This window comes from Protopterus annectens, chromosome 2.part1 (assembly GCF_019279795.1).
Source record: "Protopterus annectens isolate FY-2018-M chromosome 2.part1, PAN1.0, whole genome shotgun sequence".
Classification (NCBI taxonomy): Eukaryota; Metazoa; Chordata; order Ceratodontiformes; family Protopteridae; genus Protopterus; species Protopterus annectens.
The window spans coordinates 355,064,556-355,079,555 of NC_056729.1; the positions used below are offsets into that span (position 1 = coordinate 355,064,556).

A 15,000-nucleotide genomic window follows, 5' to 3' on the forward strand; every position below is an offset into this window, starting at 1 on the left:
TGGTGCTGAAATTTACTAGAGGAAATTGTCAAAGGAACCAGGGTATTGGGAGCAAATAATTAGATGGAAAAGGTAACAGAATGGGAAGAGGGCAAGAATACATATGGACTGCTGACTAGATATTGCCTTCTCTATTATGGGCTGAGAGTATAGGCAAAGAGAAAGACATAGGGGAATCCTAAGTGAAAGACCAACACTGGTAGAGTTTTTAGTAGAATCTAGAACAGAAGCTGCTGTTACAAAGGGATAATTAGTAGTACATGTACTATACTGCATGATAACTATAGGAATCAGACGAGGTTAAAAAGGTCTGGCAAGGGAGACTGGATAAGCAATTCACAAAGAAATAATGGGAGAGTATATATGTATGGCTCTCAAATATGCAAAAAAGACTTGCATTTTTGTTTGGAAGTGTTTGCATGGGTATTTCTATACCCCAGGCAAACTCCAAAGAATGTTTCCTCAGATGGATTGCAAATGTTGGAGGTGTAAAGGGGGAAGAAAGAGGTAATTGTGAACAGATTTTTTTTTTAGTGTAATGAGCTGGAAAAATTCCCTCTAGACTACTGTGTCAGAAATTCTAGGAGAGTAAATTGGTGTAACTGACTAAACGACTTTTTGAGCTGTGACACAGTAGTGTACTTTAAATAGCTTATAAAGGAGTGATTACTCAATAAAAGTGCTCCGCATTTGTATAAATGAGCCAAGAGCCACTCAATTTTACAGAATTTATAAAGGCACTAAAAATGAGATAAGCAGTAGGCACTGCAATGTAAAAAAAAAAAAAGTCTGGTCAAAAGAGTAGGATATAAAAATTATGAGCTTTTTTCATTCTTGCAGAGGGGAATATCAGGATTAAGGCTGTTGGCTTTATCTAGTAACAAGTTTTAAGAGAAAGTAAATACACAAAAAAAGAGAGCACTGAATATAAAAAACCTTCCTCTAGCAAATAAAACACTTGCAAAAGCAACTCTGAATCTGGTTCTCATGTCTCCATGGAGACAATCTGATAAAAAAAAATAAAAACAGAATACTTTTCTTTTAATGGCTAGGAAATAATGTTTTCTGAAAGCATTCAAAATGTTTCCTCATTCTGGGAGAGCAATAAAGATAAGACAAAAAACAGACAGCACTTAGTAGAAACACAGGCTGTACCATGCACCTAAGCATGGATAACCTTCCTTTAAGGTTAACCCAAGTAGTGTGACTGTCAGTTTGGGACAATTGTTCCTATTAGGAAAGTAAAGCTTCAATATTTGAAGATGTATATAGTTTTGTGTGTAGTTAATAAGTTTTAGGTGTGTACTGGGAGTGTACTTTCTTTTTAAACAGGTTTTGTAAGATGTGACTGACTCAAATGGATACAACAAGACACAACTCTATAAAAGATCAACCTGCCAAACATTAGTATGTGCATGTAACACAAAAGCTGGAACTAACCACAATAAAAAAGATTCCACTAGAAACCATCACAAGGACATTTTTGTGTAAATGTTACAGTTTGCACTATATTCCTTTTATTACATTCTCAATGCTTAACAATGTAGCTTTAAAGTCACACCTACGTAGTTTACATGGTGAATGGCTATCTGCTGGTCACATGTTCTTGAAACACCATTTTTAAATCTCACAGTCTGTCCAGTGTTTTAGATTCTCAAGAAGTTCTTTCTTATTTATTAAAGGAACAAGAGTGCTAAGTTTTCTAAAACTGTGTCTGAAACTCTTTTGTGATGGTTTCTAGTGGAACCTATCTTTGATTAGTTGTTTTTGTTCTACACCGCGTGTCTGGATTAAAAGCTGGAACTAGATACTTAACAAAAAAGCGGTTACAAATAAAAGGTGGGTATAATACCTTTTTAACATACTGATGCTTTCTATATTATTTTTAAATGTTCATGGTCTCACAGATATTTACGAGAGAGAGAAAGAGTAGTAAACTATATTAAAACTGTAGAGTGCAAATAGCTATGCTACAGGAAACACATTTGGAAAGATATGAACATGTGAATTTGGTAAAGAACGTTTTTCAAGATGGTTATTCAGCAGAATACCTGGGACAAAGGAAAAGAGGAGTACTTATATTAACTGCAAAAGGATCTCCAATAGTGACAGAAAAGGATAAAAAAATAACAATGGGAGATTTGTAGTACTAAGTAGCTACTGGCAAGGAAGGAGGATTACACTGGCATGTATTTGTATTCCACCTAAAACTGTTATAATGGAGCTTAAGAAAATTATGGGAGGAATAATCAGTTTTCAGCAGAGAATATCACTTAGTGATGGGGAGTGGAAATTGATTTGCAACAGTAAAGATGTGTCTGGGGGGCCCAGAAGGGAAACAAAGGAGGGTAAATTTTGAAGAGATGTATGAAAATATTTGGCATGGAAGATGTGAATTCAGTAGGAGTTCAAAGTGAATTTACATATAAACTGGACTAGGCTTAACAGAACTTATATTTCACAAGAACATGTACATTTAATTGAAAGTTTGATAAGTTTCCAATAATTATATCAGATCACACACCGATAAGAACTTAAAAATGCAGGGTAATGCAATAAAAACGAGACACTGGTGCTTTCCCACCTGTTGAAAAGAGAGGTATTTAAGGAATGGGTAGTGGAAATTTAGGATTTATTAGAGAAAATAAAAATTTAAGTGGAGTTTAAAAATAGGGTGGAAATAACAGAAACAGATATGGTTAAGAAGTAACAAGAATTATTTAGAGGGGATGACAAATATTAAAGTATTGCAGAATAGGGGGAATCTCACAGAACAAGAAGAGGGGCAACCGCAGAATGCTAAGCAAAAAATAAAGAATTACCTCAATAATATGCATGAGTTTAGAAAGACTGCTGTTAAGCAACTGTTTTTGATAACACCAGAGCACTAAAACTTTTAGCACAAAGACTCAGGCAACAGAAAGTAGAAAGGGTTGTCACCAAGCTTAGGGAGCCTATAACAAAGAAGATAACAAGACATCCTGTACAGGTACTAGAAACATTTTGGAAATTTTAGGAAAGTCTGTATGAACCTGGAAATATGGAGATTAAGAAAATGTACAAATGGAAATGTTTATGGAAGAATTAAATATGCCAAGATTAGATGTACATGACTGTCAATTACTAACAGGATAACAGGAGATGAGACAAAATGGTGCTGTATGACCAATCCACAGGAAAGTCCCTAGGAATAGATGGTATTCCTGTGGAAGCATGGAAGCTAAGAAGGAAAAAACTGAAAGATCTGTAAGGTTTTTGGTTAACAATATTGTAAGAGAAGGAGAAGCACAAAAACCCTAAAAGAAAAGTGGTAGTGGCTGTAATACCTACAGAGGGTAAAGACCAGTGAGATCCAACTTCACACAGGTCCATTTTAATCCTAAACCATGCGTGTTTATGTCTATAATGGCTAAAAGAATGGCAATGATGATGCCAAAATTGATAGATATGGATCAAAGTGGTTTTGTGGAGGGGAAGCAAACATTTGTCAATATTAACAGAACACTGATGATCCAGAGGAAAAATTAATCTAAGAAAATACCACTGTTGTTGTTGGGTCTTCATGCAGAGAAAGCATTTGACAGAGTAAGCTGGGAGTTTATGAGCAGACCAATGGAAGCATTTGCATTCCCTGATAAAAATTATAAGGTCGTTTAGGAGGATATATGAGGGATCAGAGGTGAAAATTAAAGTGGGTGGGTTCCTCTCTGACAGTTTCTGTTTGAGCAGAGGAACAGGCAGGGTGTCCTTTTTCCCCTTTGTTATTTGCACTGCATTTAGAACCACTGGCAAAGAAAATAAGAGATTCAGAAATTCAAGGATATAATTGGCATGGTAGTCAAGAAAAGCTGGCTGTATTTGCATAGAATATTATTTTATACCTCATAAAACCAGAAAAGGACATTTCGGTGTTGTGGAAAACTTTGAGGCAGTTTCAGATCTTTTCAGGATACAAAATTAATGAAGCTAAAACAAACGCAATAGCTGTAAATTATGTACTCACACACAAATTGGTTCAGCAATATCCATATTTATAGGGACATGATAAAATAGGAGTATGGATTAAAAAGGATTCTGGTGTGGCAGCTAAGCATATGTGGGAAGAGACTAAACAAAAGACAATAAAAAAACTAAGAAATTGGAAGCTCTCTTATACACATATGGAAAGCAAGATACAAGCAGTTAAAGTGTTTTTAGTCCCTTTAGTGTCATAGACAGGTCAGGCATATTTTTAATCAACCAGAGGAGAAGTTACACATAGGTATTTAGAAAGAGCTCAAGGATTTTATCTGGGAGGGGAAGACGGCAAGAGTCAAGTAGGATAAGATGATTTTTCCAATAGAACAGGGGAGATTGGGATTACCAGATCTGAAGAGATATTTCAGAGCTACACAGTTAAGGCTCCTACACACAGCACAAGCAGAATCCTATAATTCAAAAGTGGAAAGGGACGATGATAAAACGGGGGGAAGCTCAAGAAACAAAGGGACTGGGATTTTTGATGCAGATCTTTAACAACAATAACCACACAGATTATATTCACAAAGTAGCAGAAAGTATTCCATGAACTAAGCCAACATGGGAATGGTGAGAGGAGATCCTGCCGATAGATTAGGGATACAGACAACAGTCAAGAGGGGGCTGAAATTTATTGGATAAAACTGGCAAAAGAACCAAGGTATTGGGAGCAAATAACTAGAGAGGGAAGATAATAGAATGGAAAGAGGCCAAGGATTTACTTGGACTGCAGGCTGGAGATTCCATATCAAGGACTGACATCAGAGTATAGGCAAAGAGAAAGAAATAGAGGGATCCTAAATGAATGACCAGCAGTGGTAGAGTTTTCAGTAGAATCTAGAAGAGAAGCTGCTGTTAAAAAAGAATTATTAGTACAGCATACAAAATATTGTATAATAACTATGAAAATCAATCATCGGAGGTTATAGAGGATTGAGAACAGAGATTGGATAAGCAAGTCACAAAGAATCAATTGGGGGACATGTGTATGTCTTCCAAAAATGCAGAGTCTAGAAGACTTAGTAAACACTTCCAAGCAAACATTCTAAGTATTTTTTATACCCCAAGTAAACATTCTAAGTATTTTTTATACCCCAAGTAGACTCCAAAGAATTTTACCTCGGGTAGATTGCAAATGTTGGAGGTGTGATGGGGAAGAAAGAGATAATTGGGAACACATTCTTTGGGAGTGTAATGAGTTGGCAGACTTGACAGATTCCCTGCAGACTGCTCTGTCAGAAATACTGGATGAGCAAACTGGTGCAACTAAGGAAATGAGTGTTTGAGCTATGATACAGAATCGGAATTGCCTAGACATAAAAAGGCCTTGCTGAGTCTAAGTATGGTGGCTGCCAAAGAAAGTAATTACTAGAAAATGGAAATTAAAGTCTAAACCAACTTTACTAGAAGTAGTGAATATAGTAACAGAGATAAAACAACTGGAATTGGGATATTTTGAAAAAGGTAGGTGCAAATTACACAAAAAATTGGCACTGTGGGAACAATACATGCAGAGGACGAATGAGGTTTAAAGGAAGGCAGGATTTGAACAAGCTATGTAATGTTTGACTAACCATGACTGGACAGATATTTGCAACTAAAATTATGTCAATATGGTTTGTTTTCATTTATATAAATGTATGATTGGCTGTGTCATATATGTGATAATTTAGTAAAGGTGTTAAACACAAGATAAGCTGATTAGTAAGCTCATCCAGCCAATAAAACTACATGCAGAAATCTCAAGTGCTTCCAAAACCTAAACCGACCAGGCTATCTCCCAGTGCATTAGATGGAAAATCCACTGACCTCCTGATGTAAAACAAGTGCCTGCTAGAGTGTAAATAATACACTACTTTATCCAGCAGCTAGCTAGATAATGGATTCAGAGCAAGTAAATCAGTAGAAAACACAATAAGAGGCAAAATGCAGTTTTTCAGTACAAGCACAAGGAAAGGCAGACCAACAATTCAAGACACCAACAGCAGTATAGATAGGGAGGAGCTTATTAAGCTCAATTTATAGTAGGGGTGGGTAGCTTAACATTACCAGGCTTAAAAAGCAGATCAATGAAGTGGAGCGTGGGTGGGAAAACCTAGCAGGGAATCACCAGCCATACTTCTAGTTTGTGCAGGCTTGAAATCTTTTCAGAAAAAGACAAAGACCCAGAAATTCTCTGTGCATTTAAGAATCACTCAAGAAACACACTAACCAATGGAAAAACATGTGAAATTTGCAGCCTAGATGATTTGTGTCTATTCTCACATAGAGAAAAAAAAACACACCAGCCCACGCAGAGTTCTTAAAAGAGAAAGAAGCTCTATCAGTCGCAGACAAAAGCAACCGCCAGTGTCTTTTACTTCACTACCCTGCATTTTGGCTTATTTTTTATTGGGGCATAAGCAGAAATAGTTACTGACTGGCTGGGTGTCCAAGCTTTCAATTAAATGCACATGTTCCTGTGAAATATTTCTATCTAGTCTAGCTCAGTTACTGCACCTTTGGAACAATATGTAAATTCTGTCCAAGTTTGTACTACTGAATTCACATTTTCCATACCAAATATTTTCATCACTTTCCTTAGAAATCTACCCTCTCTAGATTGTCACTTCTAGGTCCCCTGGTACACCCTCACTATCGTAAATCAAATTCCAGTCCTCCTCTCTAAAAAAAAATATTTCTTATCAAAAACAGATTACTTCTTCCAAAATTTTTTCAGCTCTGTAACAGCAGTTTTCGGTGGAATAAACATACGCCTCACTAATCCTACTCCCTTGCCAAAATCCCCTTACTACCACAGATATACCATTTTTGTCTTTTTTCTATATATATCAATGCAGCCCCTCTAGCAATTAGTAGGCATACATCCCTTTTCCTCTGTCCCTGACATTATGCTGGATAACCATTCTGAAATTCTCTCTGTTAAATTTACATGCTCTTTTTTTCCAACTGTCTATTATTCCCCACAAGATACGACCAGCTTGTATGCATTCAGAAAACAATAACTTTTAGCCACAACAAAAAAGTGCACTGGCTATCTTTTCAATAAAACTAAATTGTGCTCTATTAACTTAAATAAAGTATTAAGGCTGCTAGGAGGGTTGTTACCTCATATTCACTTCCCATAATTTCAAACTTATTTTTTCCTGAACTGCTTCCATTGCACCTTTACATTCTGCATTTTCCTCAGCAAAAAAATACTCCGAATTCTGGGTACTCCAGTTGCTTGCACCTGCATACCGCTTGTCTCCAGGGAAATGTATTTGGTAAGGAGTCTTTGTAAATTTCACTTTGAAAAGAATGCACAGCTCCCCTCAGCTGCAGATTACTACACTCCACTGAACAACCTACCATCCATCCACAACCCCTTTTTCCCATATTTTGTGCATGGGGTCAGGGTGTCACTGCAACAGTGACAACAGTCTAGATTCAAGGTTTACACTGCTGGGTGACTAGCCCTGCCACAATTGTTCTTCCACACCACCACTCATACCCATGGCCAATTTAGTGTCTTCAATCTACCTACTGCATGTCTTTGGAATGTGGAAGGAAACCCACGTGAACACAGGGAGGACATGCAGACTCCATACAGAAGAAACCACAGCAGAGAATCAAACTGGGGAACCTCTTGATGTGTAGGGACAACACTATCTGCTGTGCCTCTGTCTCACCATAATATAGCCAGTGTACTTTTACACCCCACCCCACCCCAGCAGCCAATGATCACAGCATAGGAACATTAAACTTGCTCATATAGTAACAGGGATGCCTAACATGACACAACCTGCTCTCAAACATGTACAGGGAAGTGTAATATGCTTGCTTTTGCCCATCCTTTTTTGTTATACTGTAAAACCTATTTCTTACAACTAAAAAGTACTTGTTTTGTGTGTTAAAGATATTAAAGTAAGCAGTCACTGAAAAGACTCTCCACACATTTAAAATGCACCCTTCTCCATACTACACAACTGTTTTACTGTACATAACACAGTTTATATCATGAAATGTTTTATACAACTACTAACAAAAATTGTTTTACTTAAAGTTAGTTTTCCCATTTTAGTGCCCCTTTAAACATTAATGATATAAATTGGGGTATGTGCTTTACAGTCCACCAAGTTTAACAAAGTCAACAATAAGTTCAGTGTTTTTCATCCACATTTTCTTGCAAAACCATATTTCATAAAAGTGATAAGATGCTTTATAGTCTTCCATTCATTTATTAATTTCAGAATTGCTGATGATCTTCCTGTTCGTCTCCATCCCCCAACGCCAAACTCAGGTTCAAGTCCAAGGTACTGATGATTCTTCTAGTCAACTCCTGTGCTGTTTTCTGTCCCTCAAGCATTTTCCTTTGGAATACCGGAAAATGTTTCACTAGTAAAGTCTCTCTATTAACCTTACTATCAGAAGAATGAGAAGTAGAGCCCCGTTCTGCTCACAGGTTCACTTTTTGTTGGATAAACTTTATTTCCTCCTTAGCCTGTTCTGCATCAAAAATTATGTTGATTCTCCAAATGAAAAAAAAACATTCTGAAGACAGCTGGATACAACAGTTATCTCACACCTGCCTCTCAACATTTCCTGATTGTTGGGATAAATTTGCTTCTCTTTAGCCTGGTGTAGGGAATCATTTTCTGCAAACACTATGCTATCTTTACTTTTTAGTACTTTGCCCTCCTGCAACAATTTTGTCAGGCTCAACTCTTTCTGCTGGTATGACTGCATCTTTACTACTATAGGTCTTGGGCTGCTTCCTCGTGGCCAGGTTTGGAGCATACACTATGTGCCCTTTCAATTAAATTCTGCTGTGGAACACCAGTTCAGCTGCTTAGCACTTTCATAGAATTTACAGTCTATTCCTTCCAATTTCTCTGGTACAGCAGAAAATCTCATTTTTTTCTGTGTGCATAGTCTTCTAACTCTATTTTTTAAACCATTCTTATTGAGAAACCCCATATTCAGCCAGCTTTTACTTCACACTAACCGCTGACTTTTGCAGTTTTATCATTTCTTCTGAATGGCTAGTTAAAGCTTCTTCTATTTTATCTAGTGTTCTGTTGTTTGAGTCAATATATTCCTTCAATGCTTCATTAATTTAACCCACTGAGTATATCCGATTTATTTTTCCTCTAAATTACTAGAAGCCATCTCTTGAACCACAGCTGAAGCTTGAACTGGTTTTTGCTGAACATCTACAGAATCTTTCCCAGAGAGGATTTTCTCTTCACCTTTTCTGTTTAATTTTCTTTCAGATTTTCCAAATTTCTTCTTTGCACACATCTAGACAGTATAGTTAATAGCCAGTAAATGAAGTTTACCAAAAAACACATTTTCTATGGCACTCCTTTTTCCTCAGTTTCTGTTTTCACACTGGGAGAGCTGAAGCTATGCTGATCAGTGTTCAGCTATCTTGGAAGTCCCATTGGTATTTCTCTCTGAACTTTCAGAAGTTCCCTGTGAGTCAGTGGAAAGGGTGATAACATATACAAGAAAATTCCCATCCAAGGGAACAAAGATGCACCTGTCCTCCAGGCATAGCTGCAAGGATATCTGGGAACAGAATTTCTCTGGCCATCTATTTTGAAATGAGGCAAACAGATCTATTTGAGGTGTACCCCACATTGGGACTAGACACTGGACCACAACTGCCTTGAGCTTCCACTCATGCAGGTCTGCCCAGGATCTGCTTATTCTGTCTGCCATAATATTCTGCTCTGACAGGATGTAGAATGCCTGAAGAGTCAAAGAATCCCAAAAAGATCACTTTCAAACCATCACTGCCATTCAGCACAGAGAGTAAGACCTTCTAACCTTGCTTGTTGTGGTGCCACATCACTATGTGGTGGTTCGTAACCACTAAAAGAAGGCCTAGAGTCCAAAGGTGGTGAAAGACTTTCAAGGCATGAAATCACTGCAAAAATCTTCTTGATACTGATGTACTTGTGTGCATCCTTTGACACTCAAATGGCTTGCACTTGTACTTACACTGGCACAGCTCCTTAGGAGAATTCAGATGAATCTGTCTGGACAGACTGTACGGACACCAGACAGGACAGGGGAAGCCCTGGATTGATACTCATTTGTTCTATCTACCATTATAATTCTCATATGATGAAGGGCAGCACCAGCAACTGGGATTCCAGGTAATGAAAGTGCTGGAGCCAACAATTTCAGACATACCACTGAATTCCTCATGTGAAGACGGGCCAATGTGGTATTATAAGAATCATGGAAGCCATCAGTCCACTAAGTTTTTAGGAATTCTCTTGCAAAGGTGACATTGCTCTTGGAGAATTCCAGAAACACGATCCGATACTACAGGACCTCGTGTTTGAGCAGAAAGGCAATTCTCCTATTGGAGTTGATTAAGCACACCAGAAAGAAAAGTCTTTCCGAGGGTGTCAGACATGTCTTTTGATGTTCAACTTGAACCCTAGATGGGAGGTTACAGTCGAGACCTTCCCCAACAATTACAGACACCTGGACATGGACTCTGCACAGATCTGCAAGTCATCCAAGTATGGAAAGTTGGAATGCCCAGAGTACGACACCACTAACAGGGCAAGGCATTTAGCAAACATGAACAATGTAGTGGATAGTATAAATGGCAATACAAAAAAAAGACTGACTGGTTTGCGCTAATGTGAAACAACAAATCTCAGACATTTCCTGAAGTGATGAGCAATAGGGATATGATGATAGACATAATATAATGTCCAGAGTCGTCACCATGAAACAGTTGCCTGGCAACAGAGTAATCACTGTCTACATGCTAAGCATCTTGAACTTGGAAACCTTGACATATGTATTCAGAAGAGAAAGGTCCAACACGGTCTCTCACAACTGCTCTTTTTTGGGAACCAAGAAAATTCTTGAGGAGAAACCTCTCATTCTTTCTGAAGCAGAAAGTGATTCTATGACCCCCAAGTCCAGCATCTGCTGGGGAATAAGAAGGAATAACAAAGTCTGGTCCAGCGGATGATGGGCAGCCCCCTCCTGAATATCCAGTGGATGAGTGGGAACCCACAGAGATAGATGTTCCTTCCAGTACCATCTGTAACCCCTGCCAACAGTATTTAGAACACATTTGTCAGAAAACCATATCTGCCAGGCCACCTTCAGATACAACTTGAGACATGAGGCACCTGATTGGCAACTTGATAAAGACTGGTGCTGTGCCTCAACATAGTCATAAGCTGGAAGATTGGTAGCCTTTGTAGGAAAGAAACCCTTCTTGTTCAACTTGGAGAAGTCGTCTTCCTGCCATTTCACTTTATTGCACTGGTTCTCGTTCAGCTAGGACATCTGTTTGTTAGCCACTGAAAGCTATACTGCTTAAAGGAGGAGAACCTGGGAATATGTTACACTTTCGATACCCCTTAGATCGATTTACTTGTTACCCCAGTGTTAAAGGATCTGATTACCTGCTGTGCCAAACACATAATCAGACTCAAAAGAAGCATTCAAAATCTCTCTTTTTTTTTTTTTTTTTAATTCATCAGAACAAATCAGGGAATGCAACCAAGCACAACTCATAATCACCACTGACAATTCTGCAGTTCTATAAATAGTAGCAACACTTCCCAAGGAACTTTTTAAAGTATGCTTTGATACCTGAGAAACACTGGAAACAATATCTTTAATATAAACCTTTTGCTCTGTAGGCAATGCTGCAACAAATTAATCTAGAACTGTATAGACATATAACCAAGCAAAATGGAAGGTGTGAATAAAACTATAACCAAAAACGAAGCACCACGTACCCAAAGGCAGACTCAAACAACTTTAATAGGAACAAAATAAAATAAATAACGCTTCAATAAATCACGTTTTCGTCATCCAACTTCATCAGATAAAACCCCCTTCCCATACAAGATCTTATAAACTCGTGTTATCGGATACAATCAGACCTTAACCAATAATCTTCACAATACAATTAAACAATTAATACAATGAGTTTAATCACTTTGTCATTTCATTTCTACAAGTTTAAAAAACTTTAGGGCAAATACACTTGTGGATAATGTTCAGTAATAATATATATCTATTTAAGAATACAGGAGACTATTAAAATATGTACCAACTTATCTATAAATATAATGTTATACATAAAAACTCCATTTAAAAGCTTTGTATAAAAACATTAAAAACTGATTTGTAATACTCAATGCTCCCTCTAGTGGCACAAATTTTTATAACAGCTCAACAAAACTCAAAATAGATTGTGAACATTCCTATGTTAAGTATAAATGAACCCAAGTATATTAAAAGTTTAAACATATTTAATCAAAATATATATTCTATAAATATTATAACTTTGCTGATCTTAATTTCAATACTGGTGTTAGGGTAATCATGTCATTGAGTCCTGGGGCTCTACTGGCTTCCAATATTATCTGCCAGTACAATTCTCTATATTCTACCATTGTTTTCCACATACCTCCCCTAGGATCCATGGCCACCACTTCCAAAACAAAAAACTGAAATTCTGATTGTTCACATACAACACTGTTTTGTAAAGGGCATTATTTACATTTTTCGTCGTGATGTCGTAGAGATGTTCATAAATTCTTGGTTTTAATTTCCTTTCACTCTTACCTACGTAGAATTAATGGCATCTCTTGCATAGGACTAAATATATAATACCTTTGGTATTACAATTAACAAAGGTGTTCAAAATTAAATTCCTGTTTCTTGCATGTAAGTGTACTGTATCTCCTATAATTAGGTATGAACAATAATTGCAACACCCACATTTAAAAAGTCCTTTTTTCTTTTTAATGCCCTTCTCAAAACTGTGTTTGTTAGCACCTCTCTCTAGAATATTCTTGATATTAAATCCTTTACGGTAGGTATATTTTAATTCTTGATCAAAAATTTGTTTTAAACCAGACACCTTAGCAAAGTTTTTCCATTCCTTTTCAATGACACTTCTCACTAACCCTGTCTGGCCATCATAAGTAGTTGTAAATCCTGAACTATAAACTTCTTTTGATATTTCATCTACTTCATGTTCATTAATAATATGTGGTGTACCCAAAATGGGAGCAAATTTTTTGCTTCTTCCATCAGTAACTTCGTTACATATCTTGTCATTTAGGTCACCTGGGTAAACCCTGTTCAAGAACATTTCCTTCAAGGCCAAACATTCACTTTTGTAAATGTCATTATCTGAGGTCATTCTACTCAACCGTACTAGTTGCCCTTTCACTACTCCTTTCTTATGGTGAAATGGGTGCGAACTAGTATAATATAAACAGGAATTAGAAAATGTCTCTTTTCTATATATTCTAGATGTAAAGCCCTGATTAGTCTTCCTTATATTTACATCCAAATAATTTAATTCATTATAGTTAAAATTGTGTGTAAATTTTAAAAAACTAGTTGTCCCGTTAATATAATGAACAAATTAAAGAAATTCCTCCTCGGGTCCTTCCCACAAGAAACAAAGGTCATCTAAAAAAAGCTACCGTAAAATGTCCAATTGCGGTTATACAAAGATTTTAACATAAAATTATTTTCCCAATAGGCCATAATAATATTTGCATATGTGGGGGCACAATGGGCCCCCATGACTACTCCTTTTGATTGCCCAAAATATTCACCTTGGAAAAAAATAAAATTATTTTTCAGTACAACCTCCATCAAACATAAAACAGTTCTAAATTCATTATAATTAATATCTTTAAAATCAACCAACATTTCCTCAAACCACAATAATCCCAAAAGTTTTTGTTTATAAAGTCTAGGAATTTACAGGAATATCCTACACTGGAAGCACAGATGTCCCATTTTATTGGAGGGCAGTTAATGTCACTAAAAATAATGGAGTTTTTCGCCAAATAGTACTTTGGGAATCTTACATGGTCATCATGGAACAAAGGTGTTCTGTAATAAGCTATCAGCTGATTATCAAGCCTTTCTAGAGTGATCTGTACCGCTATGCTTTCAGCCTGTGGGTCCCCAAGGATCTGAGAAGTGCTCTTTGACAAAAATGGAGACTCCACCATAGCTGAAACTGGTAGGTGCAAAATCCAGGTATAGAGGTTGTGTTCTCTTTAATTTAAAGCACGCCTCAGAAACTATTCAAGACACTGATGTTTTCCCAAATACAGTAATGTCTCATTATCAGGCAAATACAGCAATGTCTCATTATCAGGCAATTTATTGCTTAGATTTCTGGTGTTGAGGACAGCCAGACTCTCATTTCGGAAGTGAGAATGTTAGTTACGTTGGAATGTCCATTAGCTGGACACTGCCAAAAAGGCACTTGGGCCAGCAAAGGCTGGGTCTATACTACATGATCAAAGTATTAGGTTATCGAATACCTAAAGGTCGATCACTAAATGTTGAGCTCAGACCTCTCAACCAATCGGGGACAAATTTCAACAAAATCAGGGACAAGTCCAGAAAAACTCAGGGACAATCAGGGACACTTTTAAAATATTAGTGCTATTAACTTGAAACATTGACAGAATCAAAACATATGAATTAATACACATTGAAGTAAAAGAAGTCTATAACTCTTAATTATTGTCATTATTCATTAAGTGTAATTCACCACCTTTCCTCCAAAAGTCACTAGTTTTAGGAGGGATTAAGAGGGACAGAGCTAAAATTTGAGTCACGATCAGGGACAGTTGAGAGGTGTGGTTGAGCTCTGAAAATCGTGAACAGCCGTTTCCACACAGGGAAACAAGTCGTTTGGCCGTCACACGAATTTTGCTGTTTTTACAATGTAGAGTGATGTCTGAGTTGGAATATTTAGTTAGGGGTGTGTGTGTGTGGGGGGGGGGGGGGCACAGCCCCTCACTTGATTTCGGTTTCCAACTTTTTTTTTTAATTTGGCCAATGGCATGGTTTCCCTGTGTGGAAATGGGCGTTCATGATTTTCAGAGTTCGGCATTTAGTTATCAACCTTTAGGTATTCAATAACCTAAGGTTTCAATCATGTAATACAGATCCGCAAAGACTTTAGCC

General features: G+C 37.2%; 1 protein-coding gene across 1 annotated transcript in view; it reads right to left on the reverse strand.

The window, feature by feature from the left end:
- Positions 1–15,000, reverse strand: part of MED28 (mediator complex subunit 28) — a 196,850-nt gene that overhangs the window by 127,622 nt on the left and 54,228 nt on the right. The gene's annotated exons all lie outside the window — the stretch shown is intronic.